The sequence below is a fragment of the Drosophila albomicans genome, chromosome 2R, assembly GCF_009650485.2.
Source record: "Drosophila albomicans strain 15112-1751.03 chromosome 2R, ASM965048v2, whole genome shotgun sequence".
NCBI classification, from domain to species: domain Eukaryota; kingdom Metazoa; phylum Arthropoda; class Insecta; order Diptera; family Drosophilidae; genus Drosophila; species Drosophila albomicans.
The window spans coordinates 4,004,648-4,020,656 of record NC_047631.2 but is presented as its reverse complement, the minus strand read 5'-3'; the positions used below and the strand labels follow the sequence as shown (position 1 = coordinate 4,020,656).

At 35.5% G+C, this 16,009-nt stretch overlaps 1 protein-coding gene across 1 annotated transcript in view; it reads left to right on the top strand.

Moving 5' to 3' along the window:
- The window catches only part of LOC117575040 (dopamine D2-like receptor), a 52,960-nt gene that overhangs the window by 17,204 nt on the left and 19,747 nt on the right, over positions 1 to 16,009 (top strand). The gene's annotated exons all lie outside the window — the stretch shown is intronic.

Here is a 16,009-nt window from a genome sequence, read left to right as displayed (position 1 = left end):
CTTTACCTGGGTCCTTGTAAAGGCCAAGTAGCGCATTATCGGTTGTTGGAGTATAACAATGCACATTAAATGCGCTGTCAGGTTGCAATCAGCGTGCTCGGTAGCACAAAGCATCGTTTACTCGTCCTTGGGCTGTCGCTGACACGCACCCCAGGACGATGGATATAATGAAGCTGCCTGTCAATGAGATTGCTAGCACAATGCGAAGTCGGAGCACGCCTCGGCGATTGCATTATGCGCCAGATATTTCGTTCAAAGCAACTAAACAAAAACCAGAATAAAGTGAATAAAAGAATCTGACAAACACCAAAACGAGAGGGGCAATAAAATAAAGAGAAAGCGAGAAAAACCCAAAGCGAAGTGAGTGGGAGAGAATGATGCAAACAATTTAATAAACGCGTCGCACTGAAACAATGGAAAGACGTTCTGGAAGCGAAAACTTTTTGGCTTCACTGCAGCATAAAAATTGCATTAGACGGTTGTAAAAAGCGCGAAACGCTTTGAAGCTACCGCCCAGGATGAGCACCGGGTAGACGACGAGTCAAGTGGGTGAGGAGTGGGAAGGGGGTTGGGAATTGGGAACAGCTGAAGAAGTAACAACAAAAACAGCAGAGACAGGCTGAGCCAGTAACAGCTTTTGCAGCAGGCCTCCTACTGTTGCCGGATGTTGACAGTTTTGTTTCAGCGCTAAGGGAGCCATTACCCACACATGCATACTTATACACACACTCACACACACACATATTTCTCACTCACATCTCTTGGAAAAGTGCACTTGCAAAGTGAGCAATGCAGTCAAATGTTCTGAACGCGAAGTGGGCGTGGATCCTGCGAAAACGAATGGCTCATTGTCCTTGACGGTGCGGTGTTGAAAAAGCCAGCAATGTACTGCCGAAAAAGGTCACAGCCGAAGTCGGGGTAATATCCTATACCCTATCTACCTCGTAACTTATCGCAATGGGTCTAGTGAATTAAGCTACATAAAAAAAAAAACAAGTATGAAAGCTACAGTCAAGTCTGTGAGATACCTGCTACTCACTTTGCAAAACAAATCGCTACCCATAAAAACAAAACAGTGTGGCTTTATTCTTAAAATATACCAATTAATATACAGCAAGTATACTAAAATTGGTATATTCATATACCTCATAGCTCATATTTGTTATATTTATAAAGTTTTACATTCGAAATATACCATAGAGTGCAAAATATACCAGACTGTTAGTCAAAAAAACAGCTAAAACCTCATTGAATAGGCGTAATTTGCGATACACAATCATAAATAATATAGTTATATTGTCGTTGCCAAAACTCGCAACTCTGGCCTTAAAATTACGCTTGTTATTCGAGTTTTGTCAATTAGCCGAAGTCTTTGCAAAAATTTGAAGCGAACTTGATCTGCGTGCAAACATTGCAAGTGCTGTTGAAAACAATAATATCTCTATCTCCGAGATCTAGGTGTTCATATAGACGGACGGACAAATAACATGGCTATATTGTCTCGTCTGTTGACGCTGATCAAGAATATAGGGTCGAAGATGCCTCTTCTACCTGTTACTTACATTTCCTGCCGGCACAAAGTTTTAATTCCCTTTTACCCTATGAGTAGCGGGTATAAAAATTTAATATTTAAATATTTACTTGGGTTTATCGATTCATCTATTTTTATAAAATATTTAATGTACATTTAACCCTGACTATGAAAATGTTTTGGTTTTTGGCAAACCCAAATGGCAGACGTAAGATTTAAATGTAAATCTAGTCGCTTAACCACACAGCAGGTGTTCTGTGCATACTCACAAAGAATATTGTCGACTGCACTTTCCAAGTCAAGTGACAAAGTACTAAGGGTTTATATTCAAAATATGGACTGTATTTTTAGTTTAAAGAGCATTCTGTTTAATCCCTGACATCTGTAAGTAGCAACTAGAAAAGAATATTAAAGTCCAAAAAAACTGAGATTATTCTTAGTCAGTCGAAACAACTGCACTGAAGCTTCGCATAAAAGAAGAACGTGCTGTCATGTATTTTTTTTTTTGAATAAAAACTAAAAGAAATAATAAAATAAAAACACCGAAGGTTAGTCCTATTGGAACAAGATTTCAAAAATCTAAAATAAATTATTTTCTTTTTTTTTATAGTGAGGTGTAGCTGTTTATACGGAGGGATAGACATACAGACTGTTATTTTAATTGAATTATAGTCCCAATAATTACACAGAAGTATTTATATTTTATGTTTCCTTTTATTATACCGCAACACCAGTACCACAACTTACATATCTCAACGACGATCTCACAATAAAAGGGAAGAGGATCGGTCAGTGTGACCTAAGGCTACGTTTTCATTAACGTCTTTAAAAGTATATATGGGAATAGGGGTATTCCAACCAGTGTTGTCATTTCCGCTTTTTTTCCGTCAGATATGGATTTTTTTAGTGTGATGCGGAAAAAATATATTCTGGCTTTTTGACCAGAGCTTTTTCTTTAGTTTACTTTTCTCAAAATTTTAGTGATGTTTAAATTGAATTGAATAAACAGCTGAAATGTTAAAAATATATTTCTATCGACACCTAAATTGGAGCGACTTGCATAACTAGCATTGTGAAATTCGCTTGCGCTAAAACAAATTGACGATGCCGAAGGAAGTCTACATGGTTTTGGAATTTTTTTTTCTGTTTTGTTTTTTATCTGATAATGCTAACATATTCGTTCGCAAAATTAACGATAAAACAGAATAAGTTCCTAAAATCAATCTTAGCTCTTAATATAGTGCTCATCCAAAGCCTTAAGAATAACCTATACTTATTCTTAAAATTGTTTCAGGTTTTTTTCATCGGTCACATGTGACATCTGTCAGACCAATTATATTTTATATTAGTATTGAACTGAGGGTTTAAATGAAAAACATACACCACATTGCTTCATTAAAATAAGCTTTTTCCTAACTTTTTTCTCTGGTACTCCGCTTTTTTTTAGCTTTTTATTTTCGCTGATCAAGCTTATTTTGCTTAGAAAAAAATGACACCACTGATTCCAACACAGACAGATAACAATTTCTCAGCTATTGATGCTGACTCAGAATTTACAAACTTTACGTGGTCACAAATGCTCCATCTGCATGGTGGACTGGGCGCTCAAATAAAAGTAATAAGATACTAAATAATGGAAGCATATGGCTATACAAATATAACTTTTGTTATATTTCAGTATTTTTTCTAAATACTAATCTGGTATTTCTTAACGATAATACTACACTGTTCTGCTTTTATATAAAACGGATAGCGGCTTTACTCAATTGAAAATATATGAATAATAATAGTTTACTTAAAAGACGAAGGCCATTTACTCAGCATCATAATAATAACATAACAGTTGGTCAACTTTTGTAGGGAACCTTGTGCGACCAACATTAAATTGAGATACTTAAAAACATGCACCACTAGAAACAAAGCTGTGGTGTTTGGCTTTAAAACGCGTAAATAATAATCGCATAATTAACACGTTATTTATTTCGTTTATAAATTTGCAGAAAGCGTTCTGTTAATTAATAACGGTAAATGCAATTAATGTGCTGCGTAAAGATTGCGCCACGCCCACTAACAACAAATTGAATTACATGCAAATAATTTCCATGTCGAAGCAAATATGTGTGAAAATGTGAAAAATGCTCGCACAGCTTAATAAATAAATGCAAAAGTGACAGATGATAAACACAAAAGCGTCCGCAAAATGAAAAGAACTCCCACAAATACTCATAATAAAAAGGACAGAATATAAAAAAGAAAATAATAATAAACAGCATAATTAATTGAGCGCAAATTGGCGTCGTTTTGATTTTTGCTGGCGGCGTTGAAAAGTAGGCAATGAAAATTTTACAGCTGACATTGTGGTAAAAGCGAAGGAGGACGGATGAAGAAGGAAGCAAAGACTAGATCGACGCCACATCGGGGAGAATGCGAGATGTGAAGTGAGAGGGGAAGTGTATAACTGTTCTTGGTACTTAGACTGAAATAGGACCAGTCACAACAGCAACAGCAACAACAACAATAGAGCGTAGACTAAAGCAAATTTATCATTTGCTGCTGTTATTGTTGTTGTCAAAAAGCATTTTAAGCTCTTAAGCTGCGACACGCACACAGCCAGTCACCGGCAGTCTATGGCATGGTGTGGGCAGGATTCACTGGGGAGCTGCTTTAAGCATAAGCAAATTTCAAATTGCCAAGCACTTCAAGGTGCGTTCTCAAATCGGTTTCGCCTCTTAAAAAGTGAATATCTTTGATCGGTGTATTGGAGCAAAGTGAATTTAAGTTGTCGACTGTACAAAGTCAATGCAATTGCACTCGCAACGAAACATAAGTCATTGTGTTCAAAATGAAAAATAATTTCTTTTTCTTTTTTATTAATGTTAGTATCTTGAAAATACCTCATCAAAGACGCATCGGAAAACTTCTTGCTGAAATACAATTGATATTGATTTGTGGAACACCCTCGATTTCCCTCGCTTGCCGGTGCTCTGCGCCTGTTAGTCGGATTCATTCGTTTCATAGATAAGCGAACGAAATCTAATACCAAAGTTTGATAAAGTTTTGCCTTTGCTTAGCATCCGCCTGACATTATCATAAATCTTTAAGCTACCACCTGGGTGTCGAGCGATGGGAGACAGAGGCGACGGGCCACTGAAGGCTTCTAACCTTATGCTGTGGAAATTGACATGTCTGCGTGAGCGTAGCAAATGGAGGGGCAGCCAAACGGCAGCTGTCGGCTAACGGGACGCCAATTAATTTTTGGCCAGGCCCCAAAAAGTAGACAACAGAAAGCTCACGACACATAATGAACTTCGCCCTTATGTGATGTGTATTTTCTTGCTGTCGCTGTTGTTGTTCTTCTTCTTCTTATTCTTCTTCTTGTTGGCTTTAAAGCGCAATTGTGTTTAGATTAAGGGCGTGGCCGGCTGGGAACCCTTTTTGAAAATCATTGTGGCAATTTTTTACATGTGGTCAGAGCACAACAACAGCTACCCGGTATTCGCATATCAATCAAGATGCCAGAAAGCGTAGCTTCAGTCTTCACAGCGTGTCCTTGCGTCCTTGCCTCATTCATCCCACATGTTGTTGCCAGCGCGTGCAGTTATGTGTGAAAAGTCGCTTCGCTGGGCCGCGACGTTTTCTTTGGATTTGCTCGCAGTTCCCAATTTACTCGTTTCCGGCGCATTTGCCGCTGTAGTTTTTGTCTTAAAGGCGACGCAATTTTGCATATGTTACCGTTAGCACTGCGCTGCTGCTCATTGCTAATGCAAAGTCCTTTTTAGCTGTTAAGTGTTTTGTGTCGACTTACAAATGTAGTTGTAAATCAACTTGAAAGTCCACCGAGGTTGGCTCTCAATCCCAAGCAAGGGGCATAAGATAGAAGACAAAGTCCGGGAAGTCCGGAAAATGGAATGGGGAGAAGCAGACGCGCGCAAGCATTAAATTTTTCGCCTTCTCCACCCCGCACTTAGGAGCCCCCATAACAGCAGACGACGTCAGTTGATTGTGTGAAAGTAATCAAGGGGTTGAAGTGAAAACAGAAACGAATTTTGATGGGGATTCAGATGGATATTGACAGACAAGGCCACTCAATGTAGAGTTGGCTTGCAAGTTGAATAGACACAAAGTTTCGTTAAAGTTCTGTCTTTAATTATTAAAAATATTGTTGTTAAATGTGAAAAGAAACAAGAAACAAGCATTGCTTCATAGATGAATGTGTTCACAATATATCAATAGATGCATTGCTTTCCAAAATTTTGGGAATGTGCACTTGAAAAGCAGAAATTGTGTAACTCTACGAAAAAAGCTAATGTTATAGGAAACCATTAGTCTAATAATATTTGAGTACATTCGATAACTTGCCTAACTTGCAAATACCTTCAGGGCGAGCCAGAACAAACGCAGATACAGTCATACCCAAGAGAAAAGATAAACAGAGAGAGAGAGAGAGAGAGAGAGAGAGAGAGAGTTGGAGCAGGGGACACCAAGAAGTAAACTGACAAACAGCCGGCAGACATTGCAGAGCGCAAAATAAACACTGCCAAACGACACAAGCCAAGACAGTTAAGGCATCTGACAGGAAAGCGCAGGTAAGCGAAGGTAAGGACGAGCACACCTGACAGTGAGTGAATGCAGCTGAAGCGAGGTTCAAGCACAGGCACGAGACACAAAACCCAAGACCCAAGACCAAGGACCGAGACACACGGTTTAGCTTACCTTGACAATCAATGCCAGAGCAATTGAGTCGAGCCCTGGGTAGAGGTTAGCACCAAAGTAACTTATACATTTACATACATTGTATATATATGTAGAATTGAATTGTGGCAGGCAACTACAAGGCAAATGACTGAGGTTCACTGAAAGGCTGACTGACTGTCTGTCTTAAAGGTTACTTGGCAGGAAAAGATACATACGAATGTGCCGATCAACTGGGGGATTGGGGAAACCCGAGTTTTTGAATACTCTTATGAATGTAAAGTATCTATAGTATCGAGTATCGTCAATAAGATATATTGACAAATTAATATTCAACTTTTAAAGTGTTCTACTTCTCCCCCACAATGCCAACCAGAAAACCGGTTAATCTCTTTGATTTTGAATACCCCTTTAATTTTGAAGAAACATATTCCAACCCCAGAGTATTACGAAGCGATCTCTTTTATAGAGTCTGTTTTCTTATTAAAAACCCAGTTCAATTTGAACGACAGTGTGCAATATAGTAACGCCAATGCTTAATCCGATTCATTCAAAGGCAGTCGATACAAATGCACTTTTCAGATTGCATCTGAGCACGTGGACTATTGTGTGGGTGAGGTGAATATGGCAACCAATTGTGGGCGCCCACATTAAAAGGACTTGGTAATTATTTAAATATCGATTGTTTTACAAATGACGTGTGGGCAATTTTTAGAGAGTGTACGTTTCTTCTGTTTCTGTTTAATTTTCTGGTGCACAGTAATGCTAATGGATTAATAGATGCATTTTTTATAGCCCGTCGCTCGCTTGTCACATTGTCGAATTTAATATTTAAGTTGGCCAGGGACAAAGCCATTGTCGTTGACGGCTCGCCCACATCTGGTGGAATTGTCGGACTTAAATAGCCGCAAGTTCATTTCTTACTAAGTAAGTGGCATGTGGGACGTAAATTGTGTGTCTTGCACCTCGCTGCTATTGCAAAGAGTGCGAAAATATTGCTTGAAGCCATGGCGGGTGTTCTTTCCAGCTTGGCTTTGGCTTTTGTATATATGCCCCAGAAAAGTGCGCTATTCCTTTTATATTTTCTGTAAGTATTTGTCACTGCAGTTGCTGTTGGACAACTTTCAAGAGGCAACTTGGATAGCTTTGAAGCGAAAATTATGAAAACTACACAGAGAGAAAAAAAATCTTGATTGAAATATCTGGATCTTAAAAAAAACAATATTGAAATAAGATTTTTAGGTTAAAAAAATTGTATGCTGAATTTGCATTTTAAGATTAAAAGCATCTTATTTTAATATTAAAATCTTTAAACAAGAATGTTTTATTCTAGATTAAAAAGAAGATTGTAAATCAGGTACTTAAAATTCTCGATCCTAAAAAAAAAAATGTTGCTCTTGTTTCTTAAAATGTTGGAATTTCCTTCCTTTGAAATTAGAACCAAAACTTTGGTGTTGTTGTTGATAGCTCAGTAAGTACAAATGCCGCAAATCATTGTCTTTGGTCCTGGGTTTAAACCCTAGTCGGCTGGTATATAAAAATAATTCTAACTTATTATTGTTAAAAAAAATAGGCAACAGTATGTATTATTGACATAAATGGGTAAAAAGATATGTAAACAAAAAATCACACAATCTATTTGTTTTTGATTTTTATAAGAAATCTAAATTTAGGATTGTTTGATCATGACTTAAGATTTTACCTTTTTGGTTCAAGTTTAATATTTTACCATTCTTGAAACAAGATTATGATCTTGACATTGAGGATTGGCCAATCTAGATTTTTTGTTGATTTTCGATGTTGATTTAAGAATGAATCTTCTTGGTTAATTTATGACATCAAACAATCGTGATTCAAGATTTTATGCTTGATTTTAGCATGTTTCTACTTTCTGTCTCTTGGTGGTAATACGAACAGTCAGAGTGTAACAGAGGTACATCGCCTAGGTTCAAGAATATATATGTATGTATGTTTCAATGCTCTCAATTACTCCATTATTTATTATATTAGATGCATTGCACTACAAACAAATATTGTATTATTTTATATACTTACATTAAATGTGATGCTCACCAAAGAAAATGCTGTTTGCCTTGGGTGACACGATAACAGAAACAACAACTCATTTCAGCAACAGAAGATACCAAATTATGCCACAATAAACGACATCTGGATTGGTTGAGGCGAAGGTTGTCACGGGCAGCGCTGAAGGCGTACAGATAGCGTCATTATCTGCTTCGACAATTTACCGCTACTAATTGTGATGTCATGATGTCGATAATTTCAATTTAAGCACGTTTTCTGTACTTTCCTGCTGAGGGCATTCCTCAAATGCGTAGTCCTTACATATTTATGTGCAGTCTTCCGAAAATCCTCTCGAAAAATCCGTAAACCGCTTGGCAAACGTGATTTGCATCTTATGCTAGCTAGAATATTATTTCGTATTTTTGCCAGATTGCTAAGGTGTCCATAATTATTTATGACAGGCGTACATAAGCGACTCTCACGTGCCACATTAAAGACGTTCGCTGGATCTCCTATCAATATTACGCATACGCCGTGTGTATTTACCTCTAGGCACGTGGTTTTGTGTGTGTTGTTGTTTGGCTCGTCTCTCCAGTAGCCAGTGTCTCCAGTTGCCAGTTGTCAAGCACAGGCTGAAAATATGATGTTTGCTTGAATACCTCTTAGTCGTTGAGAGTCCAGACGGTAGCTAACATATTACAAATTCTCTGCTATTTGATCTGTTTCACTACTATACAAAACAAATTTTATTTGTACACATGTATATTCAAATACGTTAGCAGAGTGTATTCAAGTTAAACAGACACATTCATTTGAAATTGTTCTGCCGTCCTATTCTGGGCGTTTCTCAAAGTGAAATATGACTTGACAATGCCGCAATGTTTGGCCGCTGTTCTTTTAACCCAAATTGTTGTTGTTCTGTTCCATGTTGTTGCTGTGGCTGTTGGTAGTGATATTACTATGCTAACTGAGGCCCGTTCTCCTCTTTTATTTTGGGGCGCTAAGTCGTTAATCAACTCAAAGAGTGAAACTAGATTCGGCGAGGCTGTTGTGTCCTTTGCCGTTTCGTCCTGTCATTGTCAAAGTCTGATAAATGAAGTGACCATCGCGGCATTACTTTAAGCCAAACGAAACCCATGCACATACACGTTATGTATTCCAATGCCGTTGCCCAGAATCCTATCTGTGACTTAAGCGGCTAGCTAATGGTTGAAGCTTTTTTGCAGCTTAAGCAACGCTACGATTGTCATGAATATGATGAATATGAATTCATTTGTTTGTTGCTGCCTAAATCTAGGATGTGAATTAACTATTAAAATGCTTAACAGCTTTTTAATAGTTTATTAGTCAATGAGATCAATAGTTAATATTTATTAGTGTTCATAGACACAATCAGTCAATTGCAAATCATTTATTAATCACGACATTCATTTCATTTCGAATTCACAACTAACATGCTGATTGGCCTTTTAGTTATAGAGAACAGTACGCTTATGTAAAGATGTGTGTCAGCTTGTAACTTTAATGAAATCAGATAAATTTGGTTGTGGTATAGTAAGTTGTTCTAGTCTTTTTGCTGGGAAAAGTAATATATATTGCTATGTCTTCCTAATATAATATTTAGTTGTTTAGTGAAAACTTTACAAGGGTATTTACTCTTTTCCATGAGGGTATTGATTTTTGTAGACTTTTTTCAGACAAGTGTTTTAGCTGACTAAAATAAATATGCACTACAAAAACAATTGAATAATTTCATTGAAATAAATCGATATAACTTTTAATTCGAATTCAAATTTAATAAAGCATATGTGTATAATTTGCGTATTAATTATAATCAGAGTGTCGAAACGTAAATAAAATACATAAGTACATATTTACACATTATTTAAAGCTATGAGTTTATAAGTAGATTGATATGCATAAATGTGTCAATTTAAAATTTATACCCAATAATTATTATTATTTATTGGTTAAGAATGGTCCTTGAGCGATTTGAAAACAATGCCATAGAACTAAACATTCAGCATTGAAATATAAGCTGATATTGTATTTCAACTCGAAGCAAATATTTCTTTGACGGTTAAGCTTTTATCAATAACATTTTAAGGAAGCATATAGTACATATATGTATATTTGCATTGTTCATATTTAATTTGAATGCATTTTATATAATTAAGAGCATATTTAAATATGCATTGCAGGCTATGAAAATTGACGTGCATTGTAACAGCATATTAGTTGGAATTTTTATTCCAGATTTGTCACGTGAGAACTGTAAGCTTGGTGAAATGTAGCATGAACAAATGCAATGTTCATTTAATTGAATTGACTCAATGGGGTGTATTGCCAGCCATCGCAGTGTGGCAGTCCTTGTCATTACTCATTGTTTGTTTTGCACAATTTTCGGAGCAGAGGTAAAGTAGAAGTAAAAACAAACAACAATAAACCAACATACGTGAATGTAAATGCTGTATGAAAAGTGAGGTTAGGTGTGCAATTTTGTGAGGTTATGTGAGTGCTAGGGTAAACATGTTCTAGCGTCAGATTTCGCAAGCTGTGTGGGCAAATAATTTAATTTTTATTTTGATGTGCTTGCTTAACTTGGCATGTCGTTCTTTCATTGACACGTGTTTAATAAGTAAGGAAAATGTTTTTAGACAATTCTCTAAGCTATACACCAAGTGTTGAGTAGGGAACCGTCATAAAAATTGTTTGCAAAGCTAACACAAGACAGACTTCATATATATAAATATTATTAATAAATCCAAAAGAAAATATCATATAGACATGTCCGTCTCTCAGATAGAATATCTTAGAGATTGTTGTCGAGCACACAAATTTTATTTTGACGACACTTGTTAAAACACAGCTTTAATATTTTTGTGTTAAATTTTCAAAAAAAAGTTATGGAATAAATTTAATGACGATAATAAAATTTTGATTGTTAATAGACTTCAGAATGTAATACTTGTATAATTCCCAAAATACATCTAAATGAGTCCATAGAATATGTAGCTTCTTAGATACAATACATGGAAATATAAGCACTGCAAATCAAACATAATAGGATAAATTCCTTAAGTTGTTCCAACTATAATTAATATTTTGACTTATCGTTTACATATACATATAAGACCGCTTATACTATTCTAATCCAGTTAAGCTCGAATAGTTAACAATTCACCCAAGTTTAACTTATCTACTAATATGTGTATATAGTTTAGACTTCTCTAAAAAAAAATAAGTACATTGAACTTCCACCAAAACCTAGTCAATGTATAAATTTGGAACAACAATTGAAGCAATGCCGATTTATTGGCATTAATATAAAAATAGCCCCAAACGCAAAGCCACATGTTTAAACTCCCAGCGACGGCGCATGCTTAGGTGCAATTTATGTATTTTTAGCGTATTGGCTTTGAATTTATAATACGATAAATTGCGTCAAGAACAACTCAAAACGTTGAAAGTAATCAACCTATTAGTCGCAATGACAAGCTCATTTGAATTATGCATAAATTTAAATATGTACATTTTTGCCAGCAGATAGACAAAGTTTCGGCGACCTTCGTTTAATGTCGTCGTTAAATTCAAAGCTGTCTATTTTTAACGGGCCCTGGAGACAGACTGAGGCATTATGTTAACATCGCAAAGCTCTTTTAAGCAGAGTCACAATGATTATGTCTAATGTTAGAAACAAAATCGAATTGTTGAATCGTTGTAACTATTGTTAGACAATCACTTCAACTATTATAATAAGAATTGTTATAAAATATCATATGATATCAAACCACCAATTGGATATCTTTTGCATGTGGTTTTTATTCGGCTGAGCTTGTCTTTAAATTTATCAAATTTGCGTCCTGTTTACATTTATTCTACTGAGCGTCTTACGCTTTCTTAATACCTATCTTTTATTTATAACAAATGTGAGTAAATGTTTTCATTTTGGGTTGGAGTATTACATTCTTGCTGTGTACCGTGTCTTAGCTCTCATTAGTCATTGAATCATATATACATATATAAGAAAAGTGAGGTTAGGTATGCAATTTTGTTAGGTTATAGAAATGTATATATGTACAAAATATGAAATAAAACCTTTCATACGCTGTAAAATAACTTACCCACTTGATCGCATTACATGCAAAGATTTTTTGCAATATACATTTATTCTTTAACAAATTTGATTAAAAATCTTTAATTCGGTAAAAGAAATCGTAAAATATATAATATTAGAAATACGATCATTTCGCACTAACAAATTTTCTGTTTATTTTGCATTTCCTCATCATTATTATTCATATGAATGTCGCAAAAGTTTTATTAAAAGAAACTGCATTTTAGATGCTGCTCAATGTTGTTATTCTTGAAGTTTCAACTTCAACCGACTGGAAAGCTTTTAAAGGCCTTGAGTCAGTTGCCAAATATTAAAATTTTATTGCGGGTGTCCAGTGGCCTCTGGTGCAAAAAAGCATGCTTCTTTCTTGCCAAGTCATTAGCATAGAGTAAACACTGTCCGAGGCATGACAAGATCAAATTAAAATACAAAATAAGTGTGAAATGTATGACTTTGTGGTACTGTGGTGTTTTTCAACATTTTCACCAAAATGAGCTCATGCTTGAAAAGGTCAAACTACTTCAGAAGCATACAGCAAGATTAAACATTCAAACTTTTTTATTTATTGTATATTTATTTATTTTAATTTTATTTGCAACATTATTAACTATTTATTAAAAAAGATCTTTCCCTGTCTTTGGTTCATTATAATTAAAGGAGACCAAAGTCAAGTTAGAATACATTATTAATTAGATACATTATTTATCCTTGCTTATTTTTCGCTCTTTTTGGTTAATTTAAAATTTACAAATTTGTAATATGAAAAAATAAAAAAAAAACATGAGTATGATTATAGGTAATTCAATTTAAAGATGCAATACAGATAAATCATATACATAATATGAACAGATACGTTTCCGTATCTCCATTGTTCAAATATGTTTTCTGGCTGGTCGAGCAAACGTCAAAGTTTATGTAATTTTTTTTTATTACATGAGAAGGCTGGGTACGTCACCCATCTCATCTCGTAACAAGGGGTTTTTAAGGACAAACGATGCGTCGTAGACATTTTATGATTCCCAACAAAAAGAATTTAGTTTTGTGCCGCATTGTTGGAATAATGAAGAATTATGAAAGTATGCCCAAAAAAATTGCTTAAAGTCTTGTGCTTGTGCTGCCTGACGACAAAACTGCGACAAACTTCGCTTAAACTTCATCAGGCATGCAAATGGTCTTCGGATAGAATAGCAAAAATAGCAACCCAATTTGAATCGTTTAAAACAAATTTCAAACTCATTTCAGCCACTTAAAATATGTTATCCAAGTTAATGTTTCCTTGCTTTTAGCAAGCAATTCGATTCGCTTGTAGGTTCTATATTTACATTATAATTCCTAGCATTTATCTAGACATCTACTACAACAATTAATCGTCGGTCTCTTTTGCAGTCAAAGTTCTTTCATTCAAATTATCTTTGATAGTTGAGTGTGCCTAAAAGAGACAACGTCGGGAAAATTTTTCGTAATTTTCTTGATGAAACTTTTTGCAAAAGTTTGCAAGTAAAACAACTGCTACTGAAATGCTGAATGCTCATCAATAAGTTGCATGACAGACACGGGAAACGTGGAGCGATATTTAAACAAAGTTGCAATAACTTGCAGAATGCAGCCAAAGGCAATTGAGCCAACTAAACTAAAAGGTATTACAAAGTGCTTTGTAATCCATTTGAAAACTTTGTTTTTAGGAAAAACAACACGCGCAAATACACATAAATATGTGCGGCAGAAGACGAGTATTTATAATAGATAAACAAGCAAGTATAAATAAATCGTTAATACAGAGTTGAAGCATTTTGTTGTCCGTTTATTGGTTAATGGCTTTGGCCAAGTCTGAAGACGCCGTAGTAAATGGGAATAAATGAAAATGAATATATGAATAAATTCGCACTTTAAAAGGGCCATATATTGTAAGAGGATTTCCAATCGCTGCAGCGCGTTGTGACATTAAGAGTTGTGACCAAAATGAGCCAGTATTAAGCTGTATTCATCTGAGGCAAGAGCGAAAGAGATTAAGGGAAAGAGTAATCGGGAACACGGAAGCCACACAATACTGGACAGTTCAGTCCAACTCTAGGACCACGGAACAAGCGAAGCGTTAACAATCCAACAAAAACAGAAATGGAAATATAAAAATTCTGCGGCCGCGTGTAAATATAAAAAGGTACATTGGAATGAAATGCGACGAGCGCAGAAGTTGGCCAGAGGTTGATAAGACATAGTTATGACATAGCTAAAGAGAGAGGACGTCAATTACAATCATGTAAATAAAAAGTGCTAACAACACTTGTTTTTGTATAATATTTATATGTTAGCTCAACAGAGAAGCGAATTATAATTCGATTGTATTCTTCGTATTTATACCCGCTACCCATAGGGTAGAAGGGTATTATAACTTTGTGCCGGCAGGAAATGTATGTAACAGGTAGAAGGAGGCATCTCCGACCCTATAAAGTATATATATTCTTGATCAGCGTCAACAGCCGAGACGATATAGCCATGTCCGTCTGTCCGTCTGTGTGTCTGTTCGTCTGTGTGTCTGTCCGTCTGTCCGTCCGTCCGTATGAAACACTGGATCTCAGAGACTATAAGAGATAGAGCCATAATTTTTTTTCGACAGCATTTGTTATGTTTGCACGCAGATCAAGTTTGTTTCAAATTTTTGCCACGCCCACTTCCGCCCCCGAAAATCAAAAAAATCGAATAACAAGCGTAATTTTAAAGCTAGAGTTTTGGTATATACAATAATTTCTGTAGTAGTTATGATTCCTGAAAATTTGGTTGCGATCAGATAAAAATTGTCGAAGTTATTAAGGAAATACTTTTGTATGGGCAAAAACGCCTACTTACTAGTGGTCTGAGTTGCTTTGGCCGACAATCTGGCACATTGTGCCGTTTATGGTATATTTTGAATGGTGTACTATATCGATATACCAAACATACCATTTGGTATATTTTTAGTATTTTTTTAGTATTTTCGGTATATTTTGAAAATGATACCGCAATATTTTGCCTTTATTAAAAATGGGTAGCGGGTATCTCACAGTCGAGCACACTCGACTGTAACTTTCTTACTTGTTTTAAAATATGGTTTGATGTCTGCAGAACTAAAGCTCGAAATATTTGGTTTTCTTTTGTATCAGCAAAATATATTTTTGACCTCCCATGTTTTCACTATATGACAAGGAACAAAAATGCGGTGTTGAAGTCATCCCAATTTTCTCTTTTTTTAATTAGCCAAATTAAAGAAATGGTAAAAGGCTTATTAATTTGTGTCGCAGTGTCTCTGAATTCTAGGTGTTCATACGAACGAGGAGACAGACAGACGGATATGGCAAGAATATATATATATAATATTTTATAGGGTCGGAGCTGCATCATTCTCCCTATTACATACATTTCATTGATGCACAAAGTTATAATAGCCTTCTACCATATGGGTAGCGGGTATAAAATAATAAATTCAAGTAAGTCGCTCAGAAATCTGCAGCTAAAAAAAAAATGTTGGAAGAGAAGAAATATAAATATATATATCCATTGTGTCTCTGCCAATTAATAAACATAAAGAAAATGAATATTGAGTATGCACTTGATATTCCACAAATATTGTACACACATATTCATAAGGGCAATAAGTTGAAAGTCCTCGA